Source organism: Elephas maximus, chromosome 1, assembly GCF_024166365.1.
Source record: "Elephas maximus indicus isolate mEleMax1 chromosome 1, mEleMax1 primary haplotype, whole genome shotgun sequence".
NCBI classification, from domain to species: Eukaryota; Metazoa; Chordata; class Mammalia; order Proboscidea; family Elephantidae; genus Elephas; species Elephas maximus.
The window spans coordinates 104,264,175-104,277,142 of NC_064819.1; the positions used below are offsets into that span (position 1 = coordinate 104,264,175).

General features: G+C 39.1%; 1 pseudogene; it reads left to right on the forward strand.

Annotated features, from left to right (window-relative positions):
* Nucleotides 1–11,453, forward strand: part of LOC126069105 (sterile alpha motif domain-containing protein 9-like) — a 95,928-nt pseudogene extending 84,475 nt beyond the window's left edge.
* The last annotated feature ends 1,515 nt before the right edge of the window (nt 11,454–12,968 follow it).

Here is a 12,968-nt window from a genome sequence, read left to right on the forward strand (position 1 = left end):
CTGAAGTTGCCTTTAAACTAACTGTTTAGCCCAAAAGGTAAAGATTGTCACCTTTGCGTATTACATTTCTGGGAAAAAAAAAAAAAAAAAAAACTGTCTAAGACCAAGGAGATGCTGCGTGGTTTAAAATCAGAAAAGGTGTGCCTCTGAGTTGTATACTTTCACCGTAGTTATTCAATCTGTATGCTGAGTAAATAATCTGAGAAGCTAGGCTATATGAAGAACGCAGCATCAGGATTGGAGGAAGACTCATTAACCACCTGCAATATACAGATGCCACAACCTTACCTGCTGAAAGCGAAGAGGACTTGAAGCACTTACTGATAAAGATCAAACACTACAGCCTTCAATATGGATTATACCTCAACATAAAACAAAAATCTTCACAACTGGACGAATAAGCAACATCATGATAAACGGAGAAAAGGTTGAAGTTGTCAAGGATTTCATTTTACTTGGACCCACAATCAATGCCCATGGAAGCAGCAGTCAAGAAATCAAATGACGTATTGCATTGGGAAAATATGCTGCAAAAGTTCACTTTAAAATGCTAAAAAACAAAGGTGTCACCTTGAGGACTAAGGTGCACCTGACCCAAGCCATGGTATTTTCAACCGTCTCATATGCATGCAAAAGCTGGACAATGAGTAAGGAAGACTAAAGAAGAATTGATAGCTTTGAATTACAATGTTGGCAAAGAATATTGTATATACCACGGACTGCCAGAAGAATGAACAAATCTGTCTCTGAAGAAGTACAGCCAGAATGCTCCTTAGAAGCGAGGATAGCGAGGCTTTGTCTCATGTACTTTGGACATACAATCAGGAGGGACCAGTCCCTGGAGAGAGTCAGAGAAAAACAGGAAGACCCTCAATGAGATGGATTGACACAGTGACTGTAACAACAGGCTCAAACGTGGCAGCGATTTTGAGGATAGCGCAGGACCAGGTGGGCATTTTGTTCTATTATGTATAGGGTCACTATGAGTCAGAACCAACTTGAAGGCACCTAACAACAGCAGCATATAAGACCAAAGGGTCAACAGCTATTTTAAAGCATAGATGAGAAGGTTAAGGGGCAGGGAGATTAAGTAAATGGAGGTGAAACAACTAGAAAAGATAATGAAAGTGTTGACACAACCTAAAGAATACAACCAATGTCACTGATCATTATGATTAGAAACTGGGATGGGAGTGGGTTTGGCTGTGTATTTTTTTTTATCAAAACTAAAAGTCCCAAATGGGCTACTGCACTCTACCCCTCCTCAGTTGGGTGTTTACTGCCCTACCCAGAATCTGAGCCAGAAGCAAATGCCATCCCACACAGGACGCTGGCTTAAGTAGTGGCCAATCAATAAATCTTGGAGCCTCACTTTTAAAAGATATACTAACAATCAGAGACCAAGCTCTCAAGTCTGGCTTCCCAGGTTGTCCAGCCAATGGTCTATCCACAAGTCAGCCAAACATTCCAAACTGACTAAGAAGCCACTGTGGCCATGCCAACTCCATTAATGCAGCACCTGGTCCTGTAATTGAGATACCCCTTCCCCAGGACTGTTTCATAAATATGCTCCACCCCTTCACCCTCATGCCACCTTCCTCACACCATGTTCTGCAATTGATACATGAAGATTTACCTGGTGGCTATTAAGATAGATACAGGATTAGGCATGACCAAAAGGAATGGAAATGTAACTCTAGCAAAATGCAAAAGGGAGAATGAAAGCTTCCAATTAACAAGAAGAGGACTGGAGAGAAAGTTGATCAGGCCAATGTCTTTGTCTCTGATTCTGCTTTCAAGAAAGCCAGAGAAAGCTTATGTGCCAGTAGTTTACATGAGGACATGAACCTAGAGAAGAGTGAAGGATAAGGAAAGCGGGCAATCTGGTACAAGGGTGCATTATTAAGTTGGCCATCACACTAGTAACTTCTTTTCTGTCCAGCTGAATTAACTGAGAAGCCTTACAAGATACAGGGGAGGATAAAAGGATGTATTTATCTATTGGCTCTCGGCCCCCATCTGACAAAGTTTGTCCCCCAGATATTAACTATCTTCTACTTCCAGATTGCGTGGCATCAATGTCCAGCAGATTTCTGAGAGCGTTTCATGCCTCCAAGTTTGAGAAAAATCCTGGTAAAAAGTGAAAGGTAGCTAGTATGGGCAGGAATTGAGAAACTGTAAGGTTATGCCAGCATAAAGCTGATCTCAGCAGCCATGGCTGGAATGAAAAGATGAGGCACAGAGGACTTGAAATGGCACACAAGGGGTATCAATACACCAGCCAATGTAAGAAAAAAGAATATGGTAAATATAAGATCCAAAGCAGATCAGTTTTCAGGTACCTCAATAAATGGTGACACAATTGCTATGACAGAGGTTTCAGTAGGGTTTTATTTAATTCAACCTATTTTTCTTTTAGAAAAAAAATCTAACAGTGACAAAGAAGGATTGAAAATAAAGGGATTAGTCAAAACATACCAAATAAACACTCATAGAGGGTAAAAAAAAAACAAGACAAAAGTATTAAGTTGTGGCAAAGAATGGTACATAATGATTTTTTTTTAAAAATGTATCTTAGTGGATTATAAATCAAGTGTATGTTTAGGATGAAGTGATAATTCCTAGAAATAAGTTTCCTTAACACTTCCTTGAAAGACCGAGAAGAAATACAACACATGGGACACTTAAATAATGATTTACTAGCTCAATATAGTAGAAACATAGAACTTTACATTTTACAAAGAAAAGATATATTCTTACCTCCACATAAAATTATTGTGGCCCTTGATGTGAACATTTAAACACCACTGTCCCAGAACAGTGTGGCCACTGGAATTCGGCTGGATTGCAGTGTGTTTTATTCTCTTCTGCAGGTTTTGTTTTTTTCTTTCTTTCTTTTTTTTTTTTTTTGGCTTCTGCCAGTACAAGTCTGAAGCCTTCCATTCTGAATCTCACAGCCAACACTGGTTTTGCCCCTTGAGGTCAGCCTTGCTTTGGACTGAGTTATTTTGACCTGCTGCCTCTTCGGCTGGCCCCCAGCACCTCCCTAGCTTTCTTTGGTGATGCTACCCTTACTCCCAGCATGGCACAAAAGACTGCGCTAACAGAGGTTGGATGCCTTTGGTTTTAGCTCACCTTGAGATCACCTGACGTCCTAGTAACAGGATGTTCAGATTTGGAGGTAACAGGGGCTTCCTCCACTGGACTGAGGAAACTACAGTCGTTACCTCACATTCCCCAGTTGTAGGAACAGTTGACTGAATGTTTTCCTAGCAGTTGTGAGCTAAATCCCCGTAGGAGAAACAGGTTCCAAAAACCAGATTCTCCGCCCTACGCAATGCTGGAAATACATTGGCTATGCCAACACTGGAGTGCAGAAGGGGGAGAGAATTTCTATTAGGCAAAGAACTTTGAGATAATCCCCTAGACCAACTCCAGATAATCTTGGAAGGAGACCAGCTCTTTGTTGAATTCATCTTGCCTCCAGAGTGAGACCTATCAAAGTGGCAGCTGGAAGTTATTCATTGATGGTTTTGCTGGCAAAGGAATACATACATAGCAAGCAATGGTTTTCCTGAGAAAATCTCAGACCTGTGCAAGAAGGGAACATTTTACACCCTGTATTCTCAGGGCCATTTATTAGCGTCATTCAGTTTAGGTGACGGCACTGTCAGCCAGCCTAAATGTAGTCCAACTCCTAAAACTAAATTCCTTGATTTTACTGTCCTATAAAATTTAACTACACCACAAAATTTTTCAAAAAAACTGGTTCAGTAATCCTACTTCCAGTGGAATCAACTGTTTCATTTGTTTCCTTTCACCATCCTTCCTTCACTCCTCACTACACACACACACCTCCCCACCAGCACTGGAGAGTTTTATTCTGTGTTTTAGGCAAGTGCGTCTAATAAACACCATGGTTTGTTCAGTAGGGTCAATCTACTATTATTGTATGCATACTTCATCATGGTTTTGCCTATTTTTCCAACCCCACCCCCTCCATTTAGGAGAGATTTCTAAGTTGATCAGAGGATTGTCTGTTTATGGCTACCACAGCCTCTGAAAAGCAATTTGGTCGTTTATGTCACCAATGAGGCTTAAAAGGGCCAGTTGAACGCTATGCACAGATGACCCTCATATGGCTTCCATTAAGCATAAGATTACCTCAACTTTATTCTACCCAAACTAGCTCTTGTCAAAGAGCTTGGACATTGCCCCGTGAGACTGCCATTGATACTTGTGGGTTTGTCATTACCCTTGAGCATATATGCCCACTGTATTATATCTGTCCTTACGTATGATCTTAGATTAATCCTAAGAAGTTTTGCAGACACTGCCACCATAGTTTCAGTGTATAGAAATTGGCAAATTTGAAATTTTCTTTCCTAAGCAAAAATATGGAAGTTAAAAAATATCATGTATCCAAGGTTTTGGTAGGTATTCTGGTCTAAGATCTTAATTTTTAAGAACTTCCTTTTTTGAACCTTCAGAGGAGATATGATAGGAGGCAAATTTGAAAACCTACATTGGAGAGTGCTAACCAATCTTTGCCATGCCACTATCTAACCCTTTATCTCTTTGATAGCAGCACTTCCTTTACAGTAAAATGAAATTTACATACGGGGATAGTTTCTGACATCATGTTTTAAAATAAAAGTAGATTAGTAGGCAGATTACAAAATCATAAGTGAAAAGTGCATGAGTAGACTAGCCACACCAAAGTATCAATGGTCTGTCATCTTGTTTACTATTCTAGTAAGAGCAATAGGTCAAATTCACAAGTGTCAGTGGGCTAAGGCTCCCTTTTTAAGTACTATCATTCAAGAAATAAAAGATATAAAATTTCGAGTCAGTCAGCTAGCTTCCAAAGCTTCAGAGCCATCTGGAACTCAAAGTAAGGTCTCTCTTCAGAGTCCATCTTCTACACATCACTTAGCATCCTGGTTTCTTCTGTTCTGACACCCAGTAACTGATCTTGGACTCATGGCTAAAGTCTTCTTTTTGGTTTTGACTGAACTGGATGATCGAAATATTAGTCTTCTTCCTCAATTCCTTCAAGGTGCTACAGCATGGTTAAGCCCCACCCTTTAGCCACAAGTCATCCCCCTACACCTCAGTGCTCAGTAGCTCCTTGGCTTATGTACCCCAAGAGGCCCCCAGGAACTCCATAAATCCAGAGGACTCAGTACTCACCTGCCATGGAAGGGGTGGGCATTGTCAGCCACCTACAACAGGCCTTCCATAGGTCATTTTGAGGAAAAAAAAAAAATTGTCCTACTCAATGTTCTACTAGATCAAGACCTGGGAGTTGTTATGGAAGAATCAAATGAATAGATCAGACAGCAGATCCATCAAAGACACTGGAGTCTGTATTACCATGCCTTACCTCCTTGGAAAAGATCAGAATTGGTCTGAAGATGCTTTTTGGAAAAGTCCACCTGAATCCATCTAGGATAAATTTGCTCATAAAGCCATGGGCAACATATAAGAAGTGTATTTGGGAGCCAGGTTTGTGAAAATCCTACTGGAGAACAATACACCATCTGACAGATTTGTCGTTGAAGTAGGTGCTATTCCAAGATAATCTGTACGTAAAGAAAAGTATTTCTACAGTAAGATGCAAAATTGTAATAGTGAAACACAGAGACAAAACAAAGATCATTCTCTGTGAGAGAAAGGGATAGCTTCAAGGATATCCTAGCCAATGTCAAACAACAGGCTATAGATTTCAAAGCATCTGTACTAAATTTAAAGTCACTGGCAGCATCTAAAAGGGAGCCAGAATAAGAATGGGGAGTTAAGGCAAATGAGAATGAAGGGCTAAAGCTGGTTAAACTTCTCATGGGAAAACGAGACTCACTGGATAATCCATACTATGACTGGTACATTCTTGTAACAAACGTCATCCAAATGAAACAAAGTATTTAAGATTTTCTAAAGGAAATTAAATGGTTTGCTGTGTTGAATTTGACCCTGAATCTTGCAAAGAAAGTCAAGTAGCAAAACTTCACTTTTCAAAATCACTTGCCAACCTTCACTCTTTCAAAGGATGAAGAAAAGACAACTACCATTAGAGGGATAATATCTACTCTGAATCTTTACCTGTAGCCCAGATGCATCTGCTGCAACGGCAGATCGGATCTGAAAAATGAGACATGTGACCTCTAGAACCACTTTTACGGCAGAGAGAGTTTCTGAAGTCATGAAACTGATTTCTCACAGGTGAAATAAAATCACAAGAGGGAAATTTTGGGTGGTGTTTCTATTACTCTCTTCAGTGGAAAGTCCAATAGATCCATTCATTGATACTTTCTGTACTTTGTACAAAAATCTCAAAGGAATGATAAATATTTTGCATACCTGTGCCAACACTCAGGTTTCTCAGCTATACAAAGATCTACTACAAACAACGTTGACAAGGGCATATGAATTAACAAACCATACCATTTCGACTTTAAATTTAGAACAAATAGTATTATCCTTAAACTAAAATCAGTGATACAGCCATCAAAGATTTGCCCTTCTGTGGATCTGCTGTTATCCTAGAGAAAAAGGAGAGGCTGTCTTGACTGCACCGGAAATCTTTTGAAAACAAGGGTAGAGACACAGACGTAATGAATCTAAATTTCTAGAACTTAGGAAATCAAAAGAACACTTTCATCCAGGTGGCAAAGTATCCTGAAGGAATTCCTATTTTCCTTCTAAATACTATTCTTCAGTATTTGTCAAAAATAACAGATACGAAAACCTTAAAAGAGATGGTACAGTGCTAGGCAGAGTCTTCTAAACTAATGTTTGCAAAAATCATCAATTTTTATCATTATCCAGGACCTAAAGAAAAACTTCAGATGTGTTACATAAAAAAAAAGAAAAGAAAATGGTTTTGCAGAAATTAGAAAACAAGTCACCAATTTTATCACCTATAAGGCAATCAGCCATCAGGATTTCATTCTTATATTTCTCCTTGTGGATGACTTTGAAGAAGAGGAAAACATCAACATTCTACAGAATTCCATCCATTTAGTTTAGTAGAGAAGGGTTTGTGATACAAAAAAAAAAAAAAAAAAAAAAAATTGGTAATTATCTAAAAGTGCAAAACTAGCAGACGATATTGCACTGAAGGCATTGGTAAAAAACAAGTTTCCAGGAATTGACTCAATACCAACTGAGATGTTTCAACAAACAGGTGCAACACTGGAAGTGCTCTATGCCAAAAAATTTGGAAGACAGCTACCTGGCCAACTGACTGGAAGAGAGCATACTCATGTCCATTCCACAGAAAGGTGATCCAATGAAATGTGGAAAGTATAGAACAATATCATTAATATCTGTCTTGGAAGAAGTATAGTCAGAATGCTCCTCAGACGCTAGGATAGGGAGACTTTGTCTTACGTACTTTGGACATGTTATCAGGAGGGACCAGTCCCTGGAGAAGAACGTCATGCTTGGTAAAGGGTCAGTGAAAAAGAAGAAGGCCCTCAATGACATGGATTGACACAGTTGCTGCAATAGTTGGCTCAAATACAGCAACGATTTTGAGGATGGTGAGGGACCAGACAATGTTTCGTTCTGTTGTACATAGGGTCGATATGAGTTGGCACTGACTCAATGGCACCTAATAAGAAAAACATGATTAATACCAAATCCGAGTAAAAATTATGCTGAAGAAAAATCAAGAATGGTTGCAGCAATACCTTGACAGGGAACTACCAGAAATTCAAGCCATTTCAAAAGAGGATGTAGAATGAGGGATATCATTACTAATGTCAGATGGATCTTGGCTGACAGCAGAGAATACCAGAAAGATGCTTACCTGTGTTTCATTGACTATGCAAAGCACTCAGCTGTGTGCATCATATTAAGTTAAGGATAACTTTGTGAAGGATGGGAATTCCAGAACACTTAATTGTGCTCATGCAGAGCCTGTACATAGACCAAGAGGCAGTCATTCAAACAGAACAAGAATATAGTATGGTTTAAAATCAGAAATGGTGTGTCAGGGTTGTATCCTCTCACCATACTTATTCAATTTGTATGTCGTGCATATAATTTGAGAAGCTGGACTATATGAAGAACAATGTGGCATCAGAATTGGAGGAAGACTCATTAACGACCTGCGATATGCAGATGACACAACATTACTTGCTGAAAGTGACAAAGACTTGAAGCACTTACTGACGAAGGTCAAAGACCACGGCCTTCAGTATGGATTACACCTCAACATAAAGAAAACAAAAATCCTCACAACTGGATCAATAAGCAACATCATGATAAACGGAGAAAAGATTGAAGTTGTCAAGGATTTCTTTTCACTTTGGATCAATAATCAATGCCTATGGAAACAGCAGTCAAGAAGTCAAACAATGTATTGCATTGGGCAAATCTGCTGCAAAAGATCTCTTTAAAGTGTTAAAAAGCAGAAAAAGTCACCTCGAGAGCTAAGGTGTGCCTGACCCAAGCCATTGTATTTTCATTAGCCTCATAAGCATGCAAAACCTGGAAAATGAATAAGGAAGACCAAAGAAGAATTAATTGATGTATTTGAATTATGGTGTTGGTGAAGAATATTGAATATGCCGTGAACTGCCAGAAGAATTAACGAATCTGTCTTGGAAGAAGTATAGCCAGAAGGCTCCTTAGAAGCAAGGATAGCGAGACTTCATTTCACGTACTTTGGACATGTTATCAGGAGGGACCAGTCCCTGGAGAAGGACATCATGCTTGGTAAAATAAAGGGTCAGTGAAAAAGAGGAAGACCTTCAACAAGATGGACTAACATAGTGTCTGCAACAATGGGCTCAAACATAGCAATGATTGTGAGGATGGCACAGGACTGGGCGGAGTTTTGTTCTGTTATACGCTGAATCTCTATGAGTCAAAATCGACTCAACGGCACCTAACAACAACAACATTGCACTGAATACCAACTTTCTCATGAGGAACAACGCTTTTGGGGCCAAACTGAAAAAATTAAAAAGCAGCACAAGAACTGAGCACTTTCCCAGAGACAATGCTCCCCAGAACTTCTGATGGCACAGGACAGGAACCATCCCTGAAGACAAATCATCAGGCGTGAAAAGGACTGGTCAGTCGGGGGGAGAGAGATGCTGATGAAGAGTGAGCTAATTAAATCAGGTGGACACGGGAGAGTGTGTTGGCAACTCTTGACTGGAGGGGGGATGATGTATGTAAACCTACATGTGACGGACTGATTGGAATGGTAAATGTTCACTTGAAGCTTAATAAAAATTAAAAAAAAAAAAAGCAGCACAAGAACTGAACACTTTTATTCCTTCATGGTCATGAAATTTTGATGAAATGTATACCAAAAATATAATCACGATTATCCTAAAAAGCCTAGATGTTGACAGCAAAGAAGCACATTTCACTCATTTCCTGGTAATACTCAACTCTTATGTTACTGATTCTACAATTACAGTGTGACAGTGTGAGATAATTTTGGGAACTAGTATATACCAGGTCACCCTGGAAGCCTGAGAGCCTAGAACACAAGATGGGAAGCTGTTCTATACTTCTAATAGAAACAGAAGTTGTGGAATATAAGAGATACTCACCTGTGTGCATCACTCATCCTCTGATTGCCATTTTTTTGTCTAAAAGAACTGGAAAAAAGCTACTACTTGGATAAAAGTCAAATTGCACTGAAGCTATTAAATGAAAATATATTCTGTATTTCTGAGATGGAAAGTCAAATTTCTCCATGATGTGCAAACACTTCTGCTTAGCAGGCAGTGCAGGAAGTACGGTGCTGAAACAGACACTTTGTTTTCCCCATTAATCAAAGCTTTCCAGAACAAAGAAATTGAAAATGTGTTGAATTCAGGACATACTTGATTCCCACAAAATGCATTTATTTGCAAGATATTTCTACATTAAAGAGAAGAACTTTAACACAGCTCTGGATTGGGCAAATTAGGCCAAATGGACAGCAACTAAAAATTTCTATACCTTATATACACTTGGTCAAGTCAACAAAAGTAAAATAAAATGAAAATAAAACCTATAGGGACATTACTGTTAGTGATCTAACACATTTCACGGAAGCTCTAAATGCCTCAAGAGCTTTCAAAAAGTCTCAACAGCAAGCTGATAATAAAGACTACGAAACAAGCCTGGTTACTACAGAGTCCCAAAGAAAATATGAGATGTACAATGCAGCTGATTTCTTGGGTGAAATAGAAGTCAGTCTTTACACTCTCAGATTCTTCAGTTCACTCCCTTTTTCCACAAAGAAGATGGATTAGCCTTAAAAAAAAAAAAAAAAAAGGTATAATTTTTATCAGGAATGGGGAATATTGCTGTGGATCCAGGAAATGAACATCATTTGGCTCTTAAGAATTTCAGATCCTACCTACAAAATTTACAGTCAGCTTTGAAAAAGCGCTTCGGCTTCTTTGTTGATTATACGGTTCTTTTGAAATCAGGGAATACCCAAGGAGAAATGGTGGAAGTCATGCTAAGCTACAAGTCTGCCATTGTTTCAGGAAATACATGGAACTTTTCTGCCATTTGGATTTAGATTATTAAGCAAAGAGTTACTCCAAGAGGAGGAGCCCTGGTGGCGCAGTGGTTAAGAACTCGGTTGCTAACCATAAAGATTAGCAGCAGTTCAAATCCACCAGCTGCTCCTTGGAAACACTATGGGGCAGTTCTACTCTGTCCTATAGGGTTGCCAAGAGGAGAACTGTGTGAAAAGTCTAGAAACTTTGAGAATAGATAGGTTTTCTAGACTCCTGGAATGTCTTAATCCAAACCACAAAGATGCTGCAAATATAATGGAAAATATAGTGAACAAATACACCTTCGTATTTCAGCAAAATCCAAATAAAAGACTGACAAAGGAGAAATAGAATTTCATTATGGTAAATGTTCTCAGTTGTCTAAAACCCATTTTCAAGTCCATTCAACCATTTGCTGAGAAAACAGCTGAGAAATCTTACAATTACTGGGACCAACTTATCAATACCCAGACCCTTATTTCTTGGCTGTCTCTTGTTCTGGCCAGAAAATCAAGAGCTAGATCAGGATTCCAAACTAATGGAAAAGTATGTTTCATCCTTAAATAGATCCTCTGGGGGACAGTGCAGGCACATGTGCCAGTCCAAGCAGGCTAGCACACTCTTCTGTCTAGGCAAGAGCAAGGGTCTCAACAGTTGTTCACAAGGCTGAGATAAAGTGGTAATTCAGTAAAGTACAAATACAAATTCCCTATGGCAGAGTGGAGATGTGTAGAAAAAAAAAGTGAAAGACTTCCTGAGTCATCTAATTGCTCAGACTGAAGGCAAGGTAATCTCTATAGAGGATGAAACAGAGAGGAAAAAAATAACAGTGACATCTGTTCATTCAGGTCTACGGAGAGTGGTAGGAACATAGTGTCCTACCTGGGATTTTCCATTGAAGGCCCAGTGGCATATGACACAGAAGTAATTTAAGATATATTAGTTCAAGTATGTTTATTCATATCTGATTTTATTCTCTATATTCCCCTGGCATTTTGATTACATTGCTGACATAACCTTAGTCATTATGATGTCATTATTAGATTCTGCTTTTGTCTCCTCAACTGAATTATAAACCTTTTTAGGGCACAGAACATGCCTATACACAGAGCATAGCACAAAGCAGAGTCAATTAAACCCAAACCTACTGCCACTGAACTGATTCCAACTCATAGCAACCGTATAGAATGGAGTAGGACTGCCCCATAGGGTTTCCAAAGAGCACCTGGGGATTCGAACTGCCAACCTTTTGGCTAGCAGCCATAGTTCTTAACCACTGTGCCACCAGAATTTCCGGAGTCAATTAATGTCCTTAAATACGCATTCTCAGACTAACAGTTACAAATTTCCAATTGGTATCCAAGGGTCAGATCAATAAAATCTGTTTCAATTCAGTCTAAAAAAAAGAGGTATAACATATATGTAATGAGAATATCAAGAAGAAACCATATTTACGGCAATAATGGCTGAGAATTTTCCAGAGTATAGGGCTTTGCACCTGGTTTTGACGTAGGTCCCACAGGACAGGGAGCCTGGACTGGAATCAGCGGACCCCTTTACAAAGGATAAACTAACTGAACTTCCCAACAGCTAGCTGGAATTTCAAAGCAGAGTCATTTTGATTTGGAGGACAGATTATAGTGTTTTATTCATCCAAAAATATGGGTTTAAACCCCTGCCAGTTACGGAGCTAGCAGAAACAGAGACTGTCCCGGTTACAGAATACACCACTGTCAGTGTGGGCCTGTGGAAGTCCCAGCATTCTGCTTTCAGGCTCAGGCAGCTCTCAAACACCCTTGCTCCCTAAACGAGATTAATCTCCTTTCTTAGCCCTGTTACCAGGGAAGTCGGCTATCTCCATTTCATAACAGAGGTAGATTAGATGATAAATCAATCCTGATTAAGGAGATGTTATTTTCCTGCTAGGGGAGGCGCCAGAGTCTCCGTTTGGGGAACTACTGTGTTGGGGATTATTTGAGAAAAATTATTCCTCTAGGGATCCTGTTCTCTGCTTACAATTTATTAAAGATAACAAAAGTTACAAAAAACAATATACTTCAAGTTGCTTTAAATTTAGCACAGTGCTGTTTGAGACTTGAAAACTTTGTGAAGGTCAATGCTGTACAAACATAATATTAAAAAAAAAAATTTTTTTTTTTTTTTTTTAGCCAACATAAAAAAAAAATGCTTGTTAGCAATAAAGAATATGGCTTGAAGACAGCATCATTCATTCTAACTTCTACTTAAAAAAAATTTCAGTTAAATACTATAGTTAACCCATTTCAAAAATAAAACATACAACACACCCTCGGTTGCTTTCACGTAAACGAGCACATCCCTAAGCCACGTTCTCTGGCCACTCAATATCTCACATATCTTGTCAAACAAGCCTTCTTAGAATCTGTAGCTGACATCTGGTGCCCCAATTCAATATGTTCAGCCTGGCTT